The 22,098-nt window shown below is 40.8% G+C and overlaps 2 long non-coding RNA genes across 2 annotated transcripts; one reads left to right on the top strand and one right to left on the bottom strand.

Moving 5' to 3' along the window:
* Window positions 1-18,187: 18,187 nt before the first annotated feature.
* LOC139434124 (uncharacterized) lies at window positions 18,188-19,719 on the top strand. Its single transcript, XR_011643554.1, has 3 exons — window positions 18,188-18,275; window positions 19,005-19,083; window positions 19,622-19,719. It is a non-coding gene; the product is annotated as an uncharacterized lncRNA (long non-coding RNA).
* A 359-nt stretch (window positions 19,720-20,078) lies between these two features.
* On the bottom strand, window positions 20,079-21,759 carry LOC139434125 (uncharacterized). Its single transcript, XR_011643555.1, has 2 exons — window positions 21,671-21,759; window positions 20,079-20,393 (listed from the first exon to the last, which is right to left on the bottom strand). It is a non-coding gene; the product is annotated as an uncharacterized lncRNA (long non-coding RNA).
* Between the last annotated feature and the right edge of the window lie 339 nt (window positions 21,760-22,098).

Here is a 22,098-nt window from a genome sequence, read left to right as displayed (position 1 = left end):
GAGTTCAAATCCCGCCTACTCCAAATAAGGGCAAAGAGGCGGAGCCGAGGCGGGACCTGCTGCCACCAAGCTGGAAGTTCCAGAGCTAGCTGAAGCTACCAAGCTAAGCTATCATGCTCCCCATCTGCACACTGCCGTGGCATTTTACGTTTCTAAGGTAAGCGGACATGAAACTATTCAGCAAAACTATAAATAATAATCTCAGTTATTGAGTTTTTAGCATAATACTTCAGAATCTTAAAATCCCTTAATGTGTGTATGCAATTGTGCTAAATTCAACACTGGAATCAAGCACATATTAATATGTTTGCATGACATTATTTATATTTTGATATCACTTAACTATACGTTTAATACATTTAAGTCAAGCTAAGGTACATGTGATGGTAGCTAGTTAGTGCTCTTACCTGTGAGGCCTCCTCCAAACAGCATAATAACCAGACTGTATCATTAAAACTAAGTACCAGTTCTAGATCCTTGACTTTAGACATACAATTCAAAAGACAAAATGTATTTAAAGACCAATCTTTATTTGAAGGTGCCTCTTAACCTGAGATATTAGTTATTCAGTAATAGTATTGACAATATAAAAAAACGGAGCAACTCAACAGTCGACTTTATGTTTCTTATTGTCTAAAGCATTTATTATTTTCATTTTCCTCCTCTCATATTCAGTGTGGACGGATTGAGACAACGTGGTGTCCAGAGAGCTGCAGAGACTTCAGGGAGAAACCTCTGTGTGATGGACGTCCAGTCTGTTGATTTGGTCTTTCCTCAGCGAGGAGGACCAGGCCTGATGGAGGAGCCCATGCTGGGCACAGCTGATACCAACTGCACAGGCCTAGTCTGTCACTTTATTTGACTAAATGTGTTTACTTATACATGTAATAGGTTTACACCTTCTGTCCATATGTGCTTTTTATTTAAAACATTTATTTAACTTTTGGTTCACATTTCAATAAATTGTATTTGTATTTGCACTCCTATTGTCCATTATTCTTACTGAAAATGTTAGATTACACATTCACATCGGACTGAAGATTGGCCGCATTTATTTGTGACGTTGCAAACTCTGCGGTACAAGGCACAGGCGATGTGAAGCTCATAAAGTGAGGCAAATAGAAATAATCAGCGGATGGAGTGTAGATGTGGAAATAGGTGCATTCGATCAGCTGACTGTGTTTTCACAATAAAAGTAGTTTCTTAGTGAATGTCCTGTACTGGTCTTAAAATCTCATAACATCGGCTTTTAATGTTCCTCTTGGATGTTCTTCTTGACCCTCAGAGAAGGAGAAAATGTCGTGTCTTTCAGGCATGTCCTTTCCTAACAAAAATGACAGGAAACATAAAACATATTATTGCAGAACAAGTGTGTTATTTATGAAAGCGGTGTGTTTAGGGGCTGTAGATATAATTATTTTGAAATTGTAATGTTTTTTTTTTTATTTCAACAGTGAGCTACAAAGACAATCAGATTATGAATAAAAAGTATGAAGTTCATCAACATTGAAATATATGTTATTATCAAAATAATATTGAACTGTTATCAAAACGTAGTGCAACTGTAGAAGCTTGCTCTGTTGTCTCACTGAAAGAATAACTTTTACCACGTTTTTTACGGAAAATATTGAAAGATAAATAGTAGCAGTTCTCACTATGTGTTAAATATCTTTGCCTTCAATACATTAAATTAGAAAGCTGACAAAATCATAGTGCTTGTTAACATCTAAATGTAACTTTTTGCATGGAAAAAACCGTCAACTTAACTGATGTGTAGGTGATCTAGTATTTAGTATTGTTTAATGGAATGTATATCAGTGTATTCAAGTCAATACTTCATTTATTTAAACCAATATCTTTCTTGATTATTTGTAAAGTACGAAAAAAAGAGTCTTTGTACCTGTGCTGAAGTGCACTGCTGTGAGGAGTCCAGTTCTGTCTCTCACTCTCTGGTCCAGCCTGTCTGCATCACCTGGGCACCTTAAACAAACAGATATATATGTAAAGTACCATGTGTACAAACAATATAACTTATTCTCTTCTGTTGAACATGTTGGATTGTGTATTGTCCGAGTCAGGGTCCTTTTTATTTTACTGTAACTTTGGAAGTTGTGTTACCAATGCTTACTGTTTATTTGATACCCATTTGGTAATGCAATTAATAAAAACAACAAGGTTTGGGTTCTTTCTTCAGATGACTGTGACGTTAAGGTGTAAGCTCAATAATGAACTCCAGCTCAACCAACCATATTGTAATATCTAAGTAATCATCTTGAAATATGACATTAATAATTGTAATATACACACATCTTATTGTGAGGTTGATTTCACATATACTACTTCGACATTAGCTTGTCTACATACTTGAGCATAGCCAATTTAAATTAACCTTAGCGATGCATTCAGTTCCTACATATATAATAAAATATCTCTAAGTTACAAGGATGACCTTATTTTATCAACCTCAAACAGAAGCCGTTTGTTCAACAGTATTATCCCACTTAACGCTTCAAGTTGTGTTTCCTGGATGAGCTGAGCAGGCAGAGTCCCTGTAGCTAGCTTCACGGAGCAGGGTCGTGTTAGAAAACAATTCACTCACAGATCCATAATCATGAAGGTGGAATCTAACTATATCGATAATCAAATGTATGGAGCCAGGGGTAGAAACATGTTTTTTTCTGGGGTCTATGGAAATTGCTCCTTTCTGCAGCCATCGCCTGTCGGCCAATATATGAACTGCAGTGTGTGGCACTTCCGTATTGGCGTCCCGGCTCTACCCCAGAGTTTGCCCCTTGATTGGGAGGGAGGGAGGTCTGGACTCAGCAACGGCGTTACTGGAGGCTCTGCGTGGTAAGTTGTTGCTAACACTCTGTTATTTGCTTGAAAGCATTGTGTCCCTATCTGTTCTAAAGCTCACTTCTAACAAAGAAGTCTATTTTATCCTTACATTTATGTTCGACAACCCATGCTTGTATGGAGCACCGAAGGCTAGCTAGCTAGCTAGGCAGATAGCATTAGCTAGAGCTATTGTTTACACTGCGTTACTATAGATACTACCCCAGTTCCTAAACTGTAATGGAGACGCGCCATAAAGTTAGCCAGTCCTACGAGCGAGCCAGTCCTAACGAAGTGAGCCAGTCCTAACGAGCGAGGCCGTGTAGTGGAAACGCGCTTTTACAAACAATATCAGAATCTCACATGTACACCACCAGATTCTTTCACACACAGTATCATACCGTCTTTAACGTACTGTCATACTGTAAATTATTAATTTACTATCATACTATCATACATAAATATCTATTCTCTCTCACACACAAAAACAAAATCGTAAACACACCATCATACTCTCGTACACACCACTATCGTCTTTCACAAACAACTATAATCTAATAGAACATTATAATAGTGTATGTGAAAGAGGATAGTAGTATGTGTGTAATCGGTAAACAATCTATGTAAAACAGAATAATAACCTATAGGCTATAAGAGGGAATAGTATTTCATGTTAATAATAATAGTCATATATGTAAAACAGAATAGCAGTGAATGAAAGGCCGAATAATAGCTTATAAGAGGTAATAATAGTTCATGTGAATGACTATATAGGTGTATAAAACAGAATGATAGGGTGTGTGCATAAGAATAGTTATGAGTAGGGTTGGGTATCGTTTGAATTTCCACAATTCTGATTCCGATTCCGATTCTACTTTTCGAATCCGGTTCTTAATGGTTCTCAATTCCGATTCTTTGAAGGGCAGGGGAAAATATTATAAATTGCTTCTTCCACCAAAAAAATTACATTTAATCGAGAAACTTTTACACAGGTTAGTTTACAGTAATATTCACATTAATCAGTCGGTTTATATTCACTGCTATGTAACTGTAACCTGAGAACCACTGAAGCTACAACAGTGCAACAGTCCAACTTTTAAAGGAACCCCCCCCCCCCCATTTAAAAACAGTTCTTGTTGAGAAAAACAAGCATATCTGCCTTCTCAGGGATACCGGGAAGAAATGTTTGAACATTTTAAAGTAAAATGCTTCAATCTGGTGCACTTTAAGCAGAATTAAATAAGTATGTGAACATAACCAATAACCCATAGCCAATAACAACTACATGTAACGTATTTTATGTTTATTGTTCATTCATATCTTATTTTACTATTTTATTTATGCATATTTTTTTATCTCTTCAGTTTAAAACGATATGTCTGGTTTACTGTCCTATAGTTTACATTGGAATGATTTCAAACCTGTTTTATCCCAATAATTATAAAGGAGTGCCTTGGAAATATGTGTTTACATAAATTGTGATCAAAACGTTTGAGACCAACTGAGATAACTTAGACTAAAGTTAACTAACACTCAAGAGTCCTTTACCTCACTGAGCTGTAGTTATCAGCCTCAGTCTGACTAGAGAGGACTCTCCCTCCACATCATTGTAGAAACATCTTCTTCTTCCGTTAGAGCAGCTAACACCAGATGCTAATAACAACAGCGCCCTCCCTTTCTCCCTCGCACTTTGGCTGTGAGCTGCGGGTGCCAGATAAGCCAACATCCCCCATTTTCATCACTTACAGCGCCCATCGTACAGGGCAAATGAAAAGTGTAACCGGGATGAAAAGGGTGCTACATTTACTTAATTATGAATGTTGTTACATCAAGGCCGAAAATTAGGATGAGCACCAACGGTCAAAACATTTTTTTTTCCTCCCAGAGCTGTCAGCGCGGCGCCTCCACAGATCTATAACGCCAGTGCGACGGGCCGGCCCTGGTCTCAGGTTACGCTGTAGGAAGTGTAGGTACAACCATAGATATATATATAAACCTATGATATAAACACGTGTTTATATATATATCTATGGGTACAGGGTACAACGCTACATTTTCCGCCCCCGGAAGATTTCAACTTTAATACACGCTGACTGGCGAAAAACTCTGCCCGGTTCCCTCGGCCCCCACCGCGGAGAATAAACAGAAGGGCAACCATGACAACCATGCTTCTTCGCTGCTTTTGTGGAGGAAGTTACAGCGCCACGTACAGGCTCGGCATATGTACTGCAGCTTCTCCAGCGGTTGGAGCTAAACGGAGCGGTCTCGTGTGGGCAGACACTATCCAGATAATTATTGCATGTGGACGGAAGCCGTTTGCGATTGCGTTTGCGTTAATCCTATGCGTTTAGCCGTTTTCGTCCTCGTGGGGCCGCAGCCTGAGTGACTATGCTCTGCGCGCTGCGCGTTCACGTTGAGAGCAGGGAAGGGAGGGGCTGCAGCCAGGGCACGTACGGGAGTGCCGCGGGGCACGTGTGGGGATGTCTGACAAAATTACAACGCGCATTTGGGGCATTGCTGTATATATTAGAAGCTTTTAATCCAGAATTGATCGATGTTACCATGAGCCACATACAGTACACTGTACAAAAATAAAATAAAAAACTGTAAAAAACGAACTTTCAAAAGGGCACATTGCTGTCCAGAGGGCAAAACGGGCAAGTGCTCAAGCACTACCTAGAGTCTATGTGTGCACGTCTCTGAGCGTTAGCCTTACTAGACCGTACACATGCTTATTGCGCAGCTATCGTAAATAACCCCATTTGTAAATAACCCCATTTGTATTCTGTGAGACTGAAGGGGATGTTGCATTGTTTTTGTTGCTTTCGTTGCAGTTTTATATATGTCTTAAATGTAATTTAGGTTAACTTCTTGTTTTATTTAGATGAAGGCGAGTTTACGCTGTTGACAGGAAGTTGTTGTTGCTTGGGAAAAAACATGACTGCGAAAATAAATATCCTCTATAGAGAGGCGAAGTCCCTCCCCTTCCGGTGGACCTCCATGGGACCTTATTTCGGAAAGATTATGTATTGAAGTCAATGGCGAGAGAAAAGTTATCTTTCGATCCCGTTTGAATTGTGCCATGAATTACAAATATGATGTTTGTCAATTTAAAAGATAATTTTTAAAAGAAGGTTTTGCCGTAAAACTTTGAAGTAAGACTTTTTTTGTGTGAAACCGCTCAATGAACTACATTTCTGGTCTCGCACAACAACAGACGTCACCAAGATGGCCGTCACTACTGTCTTGTCAACAAAACAATTGACTACCCTCACTATCACCACAATGAAACACGTCCAGAAGAATGTCATGCAAAGCTGCCTGCCTTCCTTCGATTCTCCCTGAACTCCCTGATCTTTTTAATGTTCAATGTAACCAGCATTTGTATAGATAGCATGACGTAGAAAAGATTGCAGATGCTAATGTAATTTGTATTCAAATGACAGCGTTGTTTTCCCCCATAAGTGGGCGGGGCCGTAATTTACGCCCGGAAGTGACGTAGGTGTTACTCTCATCTATAAAGATGGAGAAAGTAAAGAAGAGTATGTTTAAATGTTACCCACCCCCCCCCCCCCCCCCCAGTTATTTAGACTTAATTAACACTTATAGTTTCATGTCTTGTTACATAAGGATAGATCATATTTGTTAAGTGTTATTATGGGAGAATTACTATTCTTGTGGTACTACTGCCTTATTAGGCACATATTGAGCATAATAAGACCAAACAACTTCCTTCCTTGCAATAAATAAGCACCAATTAGAGGGTTATTGAGGAAAAACTCGCAACTAATGGCCTATTACTTGTAGAATATGGTCATGCAGAATAAGGCATTAATAAGTGTTTTATAATGACTAATAAAGAGCCAATATACTGCTAATAAGCATGTTAATTAAGAACTAGTTGATGGTGAATTTGTGTACCTTAATATAAAGTGTTAACAAAAGTTATTATTGCAGCTCAAATTTAGCTAGCAGTGCTCTGAGCAGCTTCAGGCTTTGTTTTCAAGGCTGTAAACCAGTCAAGGAATGAATATTTAAACTGGCTTCCTGTTGGATCAACCTGACTTCCTTTTAAAGTATACTCTCTCACAACCAATCAATCATCTCTCGCTGCCCTTCTCGCCGCTCCTCTTGCCGCTCCTCTTGCCGCTCCTCTTGCTGCTCCTCTCGCCGCTACTCACACCGCGTATCGCCGCTCCTCTCCGAGCCTGTGCTACCGGCGGAGATGTAAAGTGGATTAAATAGCCGGTGTAACGCGGTGGGATTACCTTCTCTACTCTGCTGTGCTGCTGTAGCTGAGGCCTGGTTTCACCTGCTCTGCTCTGCTGTGCTGCCGCCCGCTGAGGCCTGGTTTCACCTGCTCTGCTGTGCTGCCGCCCGCTGAGGCCTGGTTCCACCTGCTCTGCTCTGCTGTGCTGTGCTGCTGTAGCTGAGGCCTGCTCCACCTTGCTCCGGGAACAGCGTGGATACTGTTGTGCTGGACTGGGAGAATGGCGGGTGTCGTGTTTCTGCTGTGCCTTTTCTTGGCTGTGCTGGACAAGGAGAAGATCGCTAGTCGTCCTGAACAATCTACTGGATACGGGTATGTTCTGCCGCCCGCTGTGGACATCCCCTGTACAGTTTCGGAGGTGTTGCACAAACAATTGCTGGTTGCACTGTCGCGGACATTCATTTCGGAAAATGTTTGTCTTTCTCACATGCCTGCCACGATGGTCCTTCAGAATTGTTTTTTAAACTCTAATCTCACTTTCGCGAAGTTTGCTGGTGACTCTAGAACAGCTGACAATGTATGTGTGTTGATTAAGAGGAAAAGGTGCTTGGTATTTTTATTGTTGTTACCATCAGGAAATGTACAGCCAAATCCAGGTCCACCGAGCAGTATTAGTCAAATAGCTACTCCTGCTGATTTTATATCTAGATCTGGGCTAGGTTTAATTCATTTAAATGTGCGTAGTCTGTTACCTAAATTAGATTTTGGGCGAGTTCTACTGATGCTGATGTCATTGTCTTATCAGAAACGTGGCTAGATAAATCCATTTTGGCCTCTGACATTTACATAAATGGTTACAGTGTATATCGTACTGACCGGCCTAAAAAAGGTGGTGGCGTTGCCATTTATGTGAAAAATAAGTTTTGTGTAACTAATATGGTTTCCAAATCTGTTAGTAAACAGCTAGAATTTTTAGCCGTGAATATTGAGGTAACAAAGGGTCAACAGCTCATGGTGGTGGGCTGCTACAGGGCCCCTTCGGCTGTCAAGGACTCTTTATCGTCATTGGCAAAACTGTTATCGCAACTTTCCTACAAGGAAATAGTGCTGCTTGGTGATTTTAATTGGGACTGGTTAACTTCTGTGTCAGAGGATTTTAAAAACCTGTGTACCTCTTTGAATTTTACCCAGATTATAGACAGTCCTACTCGCCCAAATATTAAGTCCCCAAATAAATCCTCCTTAATTGATCTAATTTTAACAAATGTTCCACATAAATACTCATCTGTGGGAGTATTTGCTAATGATGTGAGTGACCACTGTGTTGTAGCCACAATTAGGGACACTAAGGTCCAAAAGGTGAAACCACGTGTCATCACAAAGAGAGACAAAAAACACTTTGTGGAGCAGGGTTTTTTACATGATCTGTTTGATTTTGATTGGGGTAGAATCAATTTGTGTGCTGATGTAGAAACTGCAAGTCTTATTTTTATCTTGGTTTTATGAAAATTATAGATAGACATGCACCTCTGCGTAAATTTAGAGTGAAGGGACGAAACAATCCCTGGTTTTCTGCTGAGCTGTCCAGTCTCCTTCATGAGAGAAATAATGCTTGGGCTAAGGCTAGGAAATCAGGCTCAGAGGTAGAATGGCTACGTTTTAGGCAGCTAAGAAATAGCTTCACATCCCAAATAAAAAGTGCTAAATCAAAGTACTATTTGTCGGTTACCACAGAAAACCTGAATAATCCTAGGAAATTTTGGAAAGCCATAAAATCGATTTCCACTGGTGATATCCCAAATGAGCTACCTCCGTGCCTTACCACAGCATCTGGCACTATATCAGACAGGGCTACTATGCTAAATTGCTTTAATAAGCATTTTGTGTCTTGTGGCTCTCTGTTTGGCTGTGTGGCTCCTGTGAACGCTCCAATCCTTGACTCTGAACAATGTGGTCTGGAAAACCCTTTCAGTTTTACTCCTTTAACTGTTGGTATTGTTCATGAAGCATTATCCAAGTTAGATCCTAGGAAACCGGCTGGCCCGGACAACGTAGAACCTTTCTTTTTAAAGATAGCTGCAGATTTTATTGCTCCACCTCTTACTTCTCTTTTTAACCTCTCCCTCAGCACGAACACAATTCCAAAAGTATGGAAGTCTGCTTACGTCTTGCCTTTACTGAAAGGAGGGGAGGCAACTATTTTAAATAACTATAGGCCAATCTCTAAATTGTCAGTTCTGGCTAAGGTGCTCGAACGCCTAGTGAGTGAACAGGTAAAGGAGTTTTTATGTATAAATGATATCCTGTCTAAACATCAGTCAGGATTCAGAAAGAAACACAGCACCATCACTGCCACGATGAAAGTGGTAAATGACATTACTACTATTTTAGATAATAAGCAGAGTTGTGCAGCTCTGTTTATTGACCTTTCCAAAGCGTTTGACACCGTTGATCATCGCATCTTAAAGCAGAGGCTACTCAGTATAGGCATATCCAGCCATGCAGTGGGGTGGTTTGTGAACTACCTCTCTGAAAGGTCCCAATGTGTTCACTTTGATGGGCTGTCTTCTGAGTGGTTAAACATTTCTAATGGTGTACCACAAGGTTCTGTTTTAGGACCACTTTTATTCTCCATATATATTAACAGTGTAGGTGATGATGTGGATGAAGCTACTTTACATTTTTATGCGGACGATACTGTAATGTATTGTGCAGGTCCCTCCATTAAAGAGGCTGTTGTTAAATTACAAGCTGTTTTTAACACTATTCAGACTCAGCTCTCTGAACTAAAGCTTCTTTTAAATGTTGAGAAAACCAAGGTAATGCTCTTTTCAAAAGCTAAAAAGACTCCAGAGCCTGTTTTAGATATTGTAACTACGCAAGGAACAAAACTTGAAGTTGTTGCCTGTTACAAATACCTGGGTATCTGGCTTGATGATTGTCTCTCTTTTAAACTTCATGTCAATAACCTGCTAAAAAAACTGAGGGTTAGGCTAGGGTTCTTTTTCAGAAACAAGTCCTGTTTCTCGCTTGAGGCCAGGAAAAGGCTAGTCACTGTGACCTTTTTACCTGTGCTGGACTATGGGGATTTGTTGTATATGAATGCACCTGCCAATTACCTGAGCAAATTGGATGCTGCGTATCACAGTGCTCTGAGATTTGTCACAAATTGTAAAGCGCTTACACATCACTGTACACTGTATACCAAGGCAGGTTTACCATCACTCTCTGTACGGAGGCTCAGTCACTGGTACACTTTTATCTATAAAGCTTTGTTGGGTAAACTCCCGTATTATATCTGCTCGCTGATAACACAGAGAGTTGCAAGCAGCTATTGTCTGAGGTCACATGATGTAGTCTTGTTGGATGTGCCAAGAGCAAGGACTGTCTCAGGTAAGACAGCTTTTATGTGCGCAGCTCCACTTGCTTGGAACAATCTTCAGCAAGAATTGAAACTGAGCAATCTCATTCCTCTGCATGTTTTTAAAGCTAGGGTAAATGAAATGCTTGCCGATACAATGGGCACTTGTAAATGTCTATAACTATGTATCCTGTAAATATAATGTATAATGTCCTTTATTGTTTTATGTTTCATGTGGAACCTATATGCTGCAGGTCTCCCTTGAAAAAGAGATCTATGATCTCAATGGGACCAATCTGGTTAAATAAAGGTTTGAAATGAAATGAAATGAAAATCAATCAATCAATCAATGTTTATTTATATAGCCCAATATCACAAATGTTACATTTGTCTCAGTGGTCTTCACAGTGTGTACAGAATATCAGTATGACAATACGACACCCTCTGTCCTTAGACCCTCACATCGTACAAGGAAAAACTTCCAAAGAAAACCCACAGTTTAAAGGGAAAAATGGGAGAAACCTCAGGGAGAGCAACAGAGGAGGGATCCCTCTCCCAGGACGGACAGACGTGCAATAGATGCCGTGTGTAAATTGAAAAGATAATACATTTACAACATAGGTAGTCCAAATGTTTGGAAATGCATGTGTGTATAATAAGAAGATGAATCCACGAGGATATCCATCCAGGACCACAGCCATGACTCAAGATCCAGCGCTCGCGATCCAGGACCGCAGGATCATCCATGACTCCGGATCCTAGCGTATATAGACACCAAAAAGAAAGACATTTGGGGAAGCTGGGTTAATCGGAACATGAGGGTACACGGGTATAGACAGAGAGAAGTAAGATGTCCCCCGACAGACTAAGCCTATATCAGCAAAACTAGGGGCTGAATCTAATCAGCCCTAACTATAAGCTTTATCAAAAACGAAGGTCTTAAGCGCACTCTTAAAAACGGATAGGGTGTCTGCCGCCCGAACACAAACTGGAACCAGTACAATGTCCTCTCATAAGCTCTCAAAAACACAAGCATTGTCTTTCATATACACACTACTATACCCTCGTACATACTACAATTCCTCTCTCTTATACACTATCATTCTTTCTCAGACACAAAGTTTTCTATCTTGCATACACTACTAGATTATTATATTGTAGTATGATATTGTCTGTAAGTGGGAATAATAGTGTTTCTAAGAAAGTACAGTTTGGTATGTAAGTAAGTTTGATTTATGGCCCAGACAAAAGTGTGTGAAAGAGAGCATGATTGTGTGTGTAAAAGTGTTTAGCTATATGTATAAAAGAGTTTAATGGTGTATGTGTGAGATTCTGATATTGTTTGTAAGACCAAGTATGAGTTGTAAGCTAGACGGCCTCTCATACAGCAGCCCTCCAACACAGGTCATGTCTTTTTCTTCACATAGGGCACACACACTTGCTGCTCACACACAAACACACACACCTATGAGATCATCAAGAATGTAAAGCTGCTATGCAACGCCAGTAACTGCTTGACTGTGAATTATGAAACAAAGGGTGTGTCCAAAACACCCATGGGTGCTGTTGCTGTAGCAACAAAGCTGCGGTACACTCATTCATACACCTCTAATGAGGCGTTCCCAGGATTAATCTCCTGATGACATCATAAAGAAAAGGCTGTCCCTGCAACATGTTCACACTCTGAACTCGTCACACACGGCAGCTTGGTCAGGTCCCTCCTGTCGTCACTTTTCTCTTTAATGTGCAGGCTAGGGTAGGCTGATGGACTTTGAAACGTGTTTTTTTTATTGTGTAACTTCCTGTTTAGGTCAAGATTTAGGTCACCTTTCCCCTCTCTGACCTCTCGAGGTTCTATTAGAGGGTAACAGGTTGCAGAGAGGCCTATTCCGGCCGGGGAGTGTTATGACCGTAGTCACAGCGTACCTCCTTACCTCTCACCAATTCCAATTAAGGTTCCAGCGGGGACCTTGTTCCCTGCGTGTGCCTCTCCACCTCTGTTTCTTACTTCTTACTTGCTACCCCCACCCTCATCCACCTCCACTGGCTGCCAGTCAAGTCCCGGATTCACTATAAAACACTCCTCCTCACGTACAAGTCCCTCCATACCCTCGCCCCCCAGTACTTCTGACCTCCTACATCCCTACACCCCCTCTCGGAGTCTGCGGTCCTCAAACACAGGCCTGCTCTCCATCCCCCGCTCTCGCCTTCGTACTGTTGGTGACAGGGCGTTCAGTGTTGCGGCCCCCACCCTCTGGAATGCACTTCCTCCCGAGATCCAGAACGCTGCCTCACTGGACATCTTCAAATCCTCACTAAAAACGCACCTGTTCACCATGGCCTTCGGACCCTAGTCCTTTACTGGTCCCCTGGCTTCCTTTGTAATTTTTTTTCTTGTTTTGTTCGCTCCTCATTGTCTGTTTTGTTTTGTCTGTCCATCATGTACAGCGACCTTGGGTCCCGTGAAAGGCGCTTTGTAAATTCCATTTATTATTATTGTTATTATTATTATAGGCTCACACTGTCGGGGGACACCTTGCTTCTTCCTTCTCTCTGTCTGTACCTGTGCACTCTCATGTTCCGATTAACCCAGCCTCCCCCCAATTTCTTTTTTTGTGTCTATATCTACGCCGGGATCCTGAGTCGAGGCTGATCCTCTTGCTGTGGTCCTGGATCCTCTATCCTGAGTTCTGGATTGAGTCCTGGACTTCGAGTCGTGGCTGAACCTGTCTCTGCGGTCCTGTCTGACTCTCATCATACTACTTCCCTGATGGCTTCCACAGGATTGTTGACATCCTCGTGGATTCATCTTCTTATTATAGACATGTGCATTTCCAAACATTTGGTCTACCTATGTTGTAAATGTATTATCTCTTCGATTTACACACAGCATCTATTGCACGTCTGTCCGTCCTGGGAGAGGGATCCCTCCTCTGTTGCTCTCCCTGAGGTTTCTCCCATTTTTCCCTTTAAACTGGGTTTTCTCCGGAAGTCTTTCCTTGTACGATGTGAGGGTCTAAGGACAGAGGGTGTCGTATTGTCATACTGATATTCTGTACAAACTGTGCTGTTGTGTTTGTTGTAAAGTGTCCTTATTGCAAAGTATTTTTACTGTATGTACTTTGCACTTTGGCTCGACCAAAAATCGTTTAAAAAATGTGTTATATAAATAAAACTTGATTTGATTTTAAGATCATTTAGGTTGGGGTTAGGTCAAATCATTTCTGACCTTACTTATGTTATGTATGTAAATTAAAGATAATCTATTGTGCTTTTTCAGGTTTACCCTTTCCTGTAGTGTGTTCTATAGGTTTTTGTGCATGTAAATGATCTGCAAAGGCTAAAATCCCTGTGTCCTTTCAGAGGGAGTTTCTCCCCAACACACTCCTCTCTGCCTAAAACGCCACCAATGGACTCCACACACAATGTCTGTCACTTTTATCTGTTTACATCTGAATGCAATACAATAGGCTTGCTGGGTAAACCTGTGCGCTGGGGCAAACACCGATTCCATTGTGACAGACAGAGACCATAAAAGGGGCCCTATGCTTTGGTGTGTAAATGGTCTTCAAAGGATATAGTGACATCACAATTGCCCCTTTCACACCAGCGCCTTTTCAGCTCCGGCTCGGAGCTAGAGCCTGAAAAGCGCCGGATTTTCCTGTTCACACCGCAGCGGCGCCGGCTCTTAGCTCCGGAATCCGCTTCATTTTCAGCTCCAAAAAATTGTCGGTCCAGAGGCAAGAGCTTTGGAGCTAAGAGGTGACGTCGCTTACGTCTCTCTTACGTCGAGGCGTGCAGGAAACTAAACCCACCTCCCTTGAACATGGGTCGACTGTTATGCCTGCCTACAAGCAGTAGTGCCTATAAACACACTTTATAAAGTCAGGCAACACTAACCAGGCTTCGTGTGATTCTGTTTATTTGTGCCTTACTTTGACCATCCGTTCACTGTTATCGATCATTGTGGAGAGAGGCAGACGTGTTGTTTTGTATTATTGCAGCTATCGGATGCAAGTAGTCAGTTTAGCTTCGGTTGCTATGCCAACATCACCCGTTTTATACCAGAGAAACTTTCATAACAGCGTTGTGATACCAAACAGTGTCAATTCAGACTGACACACATTCACTTAGGCTAAGGGGAACTGGGGATATGCATCATCTGCTTGTGTGAGTCGGACAGTGAATACTTTAGAGCGGCCGCTGCAGTGTGAGCTAACCGGGAGCTAACGGGAGAATACACTCCCGTGGAAGAGCAGCCAGCACTGCAGCGGTCGGTAAATGCTGCAAAAACACATTAATAAACAATGAACCACGGCACTCTGGAGCAAAGTATAAGGTTGGAGAAGTCGTTATTCAATTTATTCTGGCTTCGTGTGATTAAAAGCAACACGATCATCGACCCGACGCAGTTGTTGTTGTTGTTGTGAGCGCCGTAATGGCTGCCGTTTGGGGGGCACATCAGCGATGTAAACGGTGACGTCATGACGCAGCAGGGGCAGCTCTGGGGCGCAGGTGGGCGGTGTGCACAGAGCGGGAGCTGAAAAGGGAAACCGGAGCTGAACCAGAAAAGCTCCCGCTCGGAGCTAGAAACTGAAAAGCGCTGGTGTGAAAGCCGCAAATGTAACACTTGCGCTTCTATTGGCTATAGCCCTCCAGTGGGGCTCTGGTTTCACACAGAGGGTGAAAAGAGGTGCTGCAGCACAGGCAGTGTTTTTGAACATTAAAGCATGTAAAAATGAAATATGAACCTGAAAATGAGCCTAATTAGGCTCCTTTAGGTATGTTATCCATGTGACCTAATTTAAGCAACGTATTGTAGTTCAAATAAGTTGACTTTGGTTTCACATGGGACACAAATAGCAGTGACCAATCCACCCACCCTTGGATGACAAGTCTGAGTAAAAGTGTGTTTTGGCCGCGATCAAAGCCTGACTCCTGTACCAACTGTCTCTTTTTTTCCCATTAAGATGTTAAAATAAAGCTGTGAAAGTGTGTTGATATTGCTTTATTTTGGTCATGAGATGATAAACTACGCTGTTAATGCGCATGCATTTGGGTAAATGGTTGAGCAAAAAAATTGCTGATACATAATGTGAATTGCTGACTATGTGAAATATTGATTATGGATATGCTTGCATTGTTTTAGTAGTATATTAAAGGTCCCATGTCATGGTCATTTCTACTGATCATAATTCCATTGTTGAGGTCCACTAGAATAGATTTACAATGTTCCAAAATCACATTGGTTTCTCATACAGCATCTCTGTAGCATGTGTATTCACTCCCCCCCCATGATCCCACTGTGCTCTCTGATGTGCATGGGGTCTGGGTGCGGGGCTCGCTGCTCCGCCCTGTAGGGCTCGTGGAGCGGACAGTGTGAGCTGGATACTGGTGTTGTTTCCTGGTTGCTGCGTGGGGTCTGCGAGACTGTGAGACAGCGAGACACCGCGGAACTCAGCCTGAGCACACACACGTGAGTGTGTGGCGAACTGTGAGTGGAGATCCACGGAGCTGCGGCTGAGAAAAGATAAGGCTGAGTGAGTGAGTGTGTGTGTGTGAGGAGCTCTACGGATTGGTCCATTTGGACCTCGGTATGGTTACATCACTATACCCAGGAAGAAGAAAATGGAAAAAGAAAAATCTCCAACGAGGCGTTCTGAGGCAGCATAGACAGGTCTTTTCTGTGTTTTACTCGCTACAGGGTGTACTTTGAGGGTTTGTGATTTTACAGACCGTTTACATGCATAAAAAGCTACATAGCACACAAGGGGACGGGTAATAACCGGAAAAGCATGACATGCACTGTTAAAAAGGATATTGGTTTTTAGTCAGATGGGCAAATGTTATCATGCTGAGTGAACCCACTGCCCATTACAACTCATTAAGACGAGTTACAAAAACTTCAATTTGAAAAATATTTGTAAACTCAGAATAATCCGTTGCATTAAATTGATAACATGAGTCAGCCTCGGCATTGTATGTATCATGCATGCGCCCACAATATGACGTCACACACAGTGTCCCAAAACTGAAATGAATTTGAAATCCGAGTTGGCTGCCATCTTTCTTCCTCTCTCAGAGCCCGGACTGGAGTTATCAAGTAAGTACATTCAAATGTAATCTAGTTCATCAGCAGACAATGCAAATTAATCCTCTAACGTTAGTCTCTGTCTCAGACTGACTGTCGCCACACTTTTTGATGCATATTTCATATTTAACGTTAGTTAGTTTTAGGAAAAACGTTAGCATGTTAGCGAGCTAGCTAGCTAGCAGTGGGTTGGAACTTAAGAGCTGCCCGAGTGAAATAGCAAGTATATAGTGTATAGCGAAGGAGGGTTGAGCCTAAAACTCGGCTAAAATGAGTATCCGATACGGATAATGTACTTTTCACGAGTAAAAAGTCGAAAGCGCAAGCACACACACGTGCAGTGATCAGTGGCGTTGCGCAATATTTCGGGGCTCCCCCGCAGGTTGGACCATGGGGCCCCGCCCCCTCCCCTAAATCAATAATAGAGTGACATGGGATAGACATCGCGGCCATCAGGCATCTTTTGTAAACAGTAGGCCTATAGGTCAGTAGGAACTTTCTGTATAAAGATACATCTGATTTAAACAGTATAGGGTCAGTAGGAACTTTCTGTATAATATACATCTGATTTAAACAGTAAGGTCAGTAGGAACTGTATAATAATATTAGTGCTGTCAAAATTATCGCGTTAACGGCGGTAATTAATTTTTTGAATTAATTGCGTTAAAATATTTAACACATTGTGCATGTGCAGAATGGCCCGCCCCATACGTGCCACCAGTGGCAGCGCCAGGGTATGGCTGGGGTAGGCTACACCCATACCAACAAATGGCTTAGCCCCACCATGAAAAATGATGTTAAAATAAGCAAAATAAAGTCTGCCAACTCGCACGGAGTAAATTGCACAGACAGCAGTTAGTAAGATTGATTTCAGTAGCCACGGTTTTGAAAACTTTTGTCACGTAGTGATCGTCTTCTCAATAGAACATCTTTGATAATGTCTTCTGGCCAATCAGAATCAAGATAACGGCGTGGTGTTGTTGCAGGAAGAATACGGAGAATACTTTTGCTATAGTACAGGGGTGCACATAACTGGTGCAGGTTATGTGCGTAATCTGAAATGCGCACCGGCACTTGTGTCACAAAGCGCATTTGCGTACCGACGTACTTGTGAAGCTTTTCCAGAAGGCGGTTAGATATGAAGGTAGATATGGTGCAAAATGTGAGAGCGTGTAAAACCTGGTGTGAGCACTTGCAGAAAAAAAATCTGAGTTTGTGTGCTTAGATTTACACTTGTATAAAATATCCACGTAACTGTGAACCAAATGTACACTTGTATAAAATATCCACGTAACTGCGAATCAAATGTACACTTGTAAAAAATATCCACGTAACTGTGAACCAAATTTGAAGTCACAGAAGAAAAAAAAAAGTGTTGTAGCTTGTAGAAAAAAAAATGAATTTAGAGATGAAATGTTCACTTGCAGAAAAATACATATTTTTTAAATATATTTTCCATTACAACTGCAACTTTATTTATTACAACCTCTCAAATCAGTCATTACAACTTGACGAATATGCTCTGTGGCAGTATAAATCGACGAATCTGCGGTCTTGACTTTTGCTACACTTCTTGCGATAAATGTGTCGCAAAAGTAATTTTCACCTGTAGATGTGGGGGAAGGGAGGGGGGTTGGAGCGACGGGGCGGAGCTATCAGAACAACGAGGCTTGGGTCAGTCACAGTCACAGTCAGGTCGAACCGGATGACAGCGGGGCTAACTGTTCGCTAACGGTTCGTGTCGCTACCAGTTCGCTGACATGGCGCGTCAATCAACGGTAAGTTTTGCCCATTACTTGCCCAGTATTACTTTGAATATTATTATTGTGATTGAGGATTAAATCCGCTTTGAAGACCACCGTTTTATATCGTGCAGTTTAGCGGCGAAATAACGTCAGTCAGCCAGCTAACGCTAGCTTTGTTGAGTTTATGCTAGCTAAACAAGTAGTGGTTGTAGTCTATACAGCAGTAATTCATATATTATAGCCTACTGCTTTGGCACTAACGGTTGATAACCGTTTATGAAAATAAAACCAATTGAACTGTACTGAAATAATGACAAGTTTTATAATTGTCTTGGGCTCCTGCTGTGTTTTTAAAGCCTTTGTAAATTATCCATGCTATTTTCTATTTAGCTAACGTCGAACTAGTGTATGTGAAATCAACCTCACAATAAGATGTGTGTATATTACAATTATTAATGTCATATTTCAAGATGATTACTTAGATATTACAATATGGTTGGTTGAGCTGGAGTTCATTATTGAGCTTACAAGTTAACGTCACAGTCATCTGAAGAACGAACCCAAACCTTGTTGTTTTTATTAATTGTATTACAAATTGATATCAAATAAACAGTAAGCATTGGTAACACAATTTCCAAAGTTACAGTAAAATAAAAAGGACCCTGACTCGGACAATACACAAAACATGTTCAACAGAAGAGAATCAGTTATATTGTTTGTACACATGGTACTTTACATATATATATATCTGTTTGTTTAAAGTGTCCAGGTGATGCAGACAGGCTGGACCAGAGAGTGAGAGACAGAACTGGACTCCTCACAGCAGTGAACTTCAGCACAGGTACTAAGACTATTTTTTCATACTGTACAAAGAATCAAGAAAGATATTGGTTTAAATGAATGAAGTATTGACTTTAATACACTGATATACATTCCATTAAACAATACTAAATACTAGATCACCTACACATCAGTGAAGTTGAGGGTTTTTTCCATGCAAAAAGTCACATTTAGATGTTAACAAGCAATATGACTTTGTCAGCTTTCTAATTGAATGTATTGAAGGCAAAGATATTTAACACATAGTGAGAACTGCTACTATTTATCTCTCAATATTGTCTGTAAAACACGTGGTAAAGGTTATTCTTTCAGAGACAACAGAGCAAGCTTCTACAGTTGCACTACGTTTTGATAACAGTTAAATATTATTTTGATAATAACATATTTCAATGTTGATGAATTTCATACTGTTCATTCATAATCTGATTACAATTAAAAAATAATTATATCAACAGCCCCATAACACACAAACACACCTCTTTCATAAATAACACACTTGTGCTGCAATAATGTTTTATGTTTCCTGTAATTTTTGTTAGGAAAGGACATGCCCGAAAGATACGACATCTTGTCCTTCTCTGAGGGTCAAGAAGAACATCCAAGAGGAACATTAAAAGCTGATGTTATGAGATTTTAAGACCAGTACAGGACATTCACTAAGAAACTACTTTTATTGTGAAAACAAAGATCTGCACACCGAATATTTTTGTAGTCTATCAGGACCATCATTTGTTTGTGACGCTGCCTGCACCTCAGAGAAGGGGTGGTTATAGTCAGGCTTATAAAGTGTGCGAAAAAAATAGTCAGCTGATCGAATGCACCTATTTCCACATCTATACTCCATCAGCTGATTATTTCTATTTGCCTCGCTTTATGAGCTTCACATCACTTGTGCCTTGTACCGCAGAGTTTGCAACGTCACAAATAAATGGGGCCAATCTTCAGTCAGATGGGAATGTGTAATCTAACATTTTCAGTAAGAATAATGGACAAAAGGAATGCAAATACAATTTATTGAAATGTGAACCAAAAGTTAATCAAATGTTTTAAATAAAAAGCACATATGGACAGAAGGTGTAAACCTATTACATGTATAAGTAAACACATTTAGTCAAATAATGTGACAGACTAGGCCTGTGCAGTTGGTATCAGCTGTGCCCAGCATGGGCTCCTTCATCAGCCCTGGTCCTCCTCGCTGAGGAAAGACCCTCAGTCCTCTCCTAACCAACAGACAGGACGTCCATCACACGGAGGTTTCTCCCTGAAGTCTCTGCAGCTCTCTGGACACCGCGCTGTCTCAATCCGTCCACACTGAATATGAGAGGGGAAAAATGAAAATAATAAATGCTTTAGACAATAAGAAATATAAAGTTGACTGTTGAGTTGCTCCGTTTTTTTAGATTGTCAATACTATTACTGTATAACTAATATCTCAGGTTAAGAGGCACCTTCAAATAAAGATTGGTCTTTAAATACATTTTGTCTTTTGAATTGTTTGTCTAAAGTCAAGGATCTAGAACTGGTACTTAGTTTTAATGATACAGTCTGGTTATTATGCTGTTTGGAGGAGGCCTCACAGGTAAGAGCACTAACTAGCTGTACACATGTAACACATGTACTGTAGCGGCCAAAATCATATAGAACTAAAACAGCCGCTGAGGCACTAGTTAGCGGATATTACGCAGGGCAATGATCCAGGTCCAGACAAGATTCTCCTTTGTGCATTTATTATGATCCAATATCATTGACAATGAACAGGTTTCCTATGGTTGGTTCCTTTAAGCCTTTCCTATGGCTTTCCTATCTTGTGGTTGGAAAAACCCTGGTAAAAAACCGTTTGCCTACTAGTGCTCTGCCCCCACCTCCACCTGTCTCCAATATATACAATTACACCAGGTGCTCTAATCACCCAGTGCCCAAAACATGCCTTCAAAATAAAAGCATAGAAACTACTTTAACTTATGACGCTAATTAAGAATACATATAAATGATAATAATAAACACTATAAACAGCAAGAAAATAAATGTTTAAACTATTAAATAATATAAAGATATATAGCTCCAACATGTACCTTACCTTGACTTAAATGTATTAAACGTATAGTTCAGTGATGGCAAAATATAAATAACTAATGTCATCCAAACATATTAATATTTGCTTGATTCCAGAGTTGAATTTAGCACAATTGCATACAAACGTTAAGGGATTTTAAGATTCTGAAGTCTTCGTTCTAAATATAAAATAGCATGGATAATTTACAAAGGCTTTAAAAACACAGCAGGAGCCCAAGACAATTATAAAACTTGTCATTATTTCAGTACAGTTCAATTGGTTTTATTTTCATAAACGGTTATCAACCGTTAGTGCCAAAGCAGTAGGCTATAATATATGAATTACTGCTGTATAGACTACAACCACTACTTGTTTAGCTAACATAAACTCAACAAAGCTATCGTTAGCTGGCTAACTGACGTTATTTTGCCGCTAAACTGCACGATATAAAACGGTGGTCTTCAAAGCGGATTTAATCCTCAATCACAATAATAATATTCAAAGTAATACTGGGCAAGTAATGGGCAAAATTTACCATTGATTGATGCGCCATGTCAGCGGACTGGTAGCGACACGAACCGTTAGCCCTGCAGTCTCCAGTCACCCGAGCCTGGTCCTTCTGATAGCTCCGCCCCTTCGCTCCAACCCCCCTCCCTCCCCCCACATATACAGGTGAAAATGACTTTTGCGACACATTTATCGCAAGAAGTGTAGCAAAAGTCAAGACCACAGATTCGTCGATTTATACTGCCACAGAGCAGATTCGTCAGGTTGTAATGACTGATTTGAGAGGTTGTAATAAATAAAGTTGCAGTTGTAATGGAAAATATATTTCAAAAATATGTATTTTTCTGCAAGTGAACATTTCATCACTAAATTCATTTTTTTTCTACAAGCTACAAAACTTTTTTTTTTCTTCTGTGACTTCAAATTTGGTTCACAGTTACGTGGATATTTTTTACA

Source organism: Pseudochaenichthys georgianus, chromosome 7 (assembly GCF_902827115.2).
Source record: "Pseudochaenichthys georgianus chromosome 7, fPseGeo1.2, whole genome shotgun sequence".
In the NCBI taxonomy this organism is placed as follows: domain Eukaryota; kingdom Metazoa; phylum Chordata; class Actinopteri; order Perciformes; family Channichthyidae; genus Pseudochaenichthys; species Pseudochaenichthys georgianus.
This window is presented reverse-complemented; position numbering and strand designations above follow the sequence as displayed.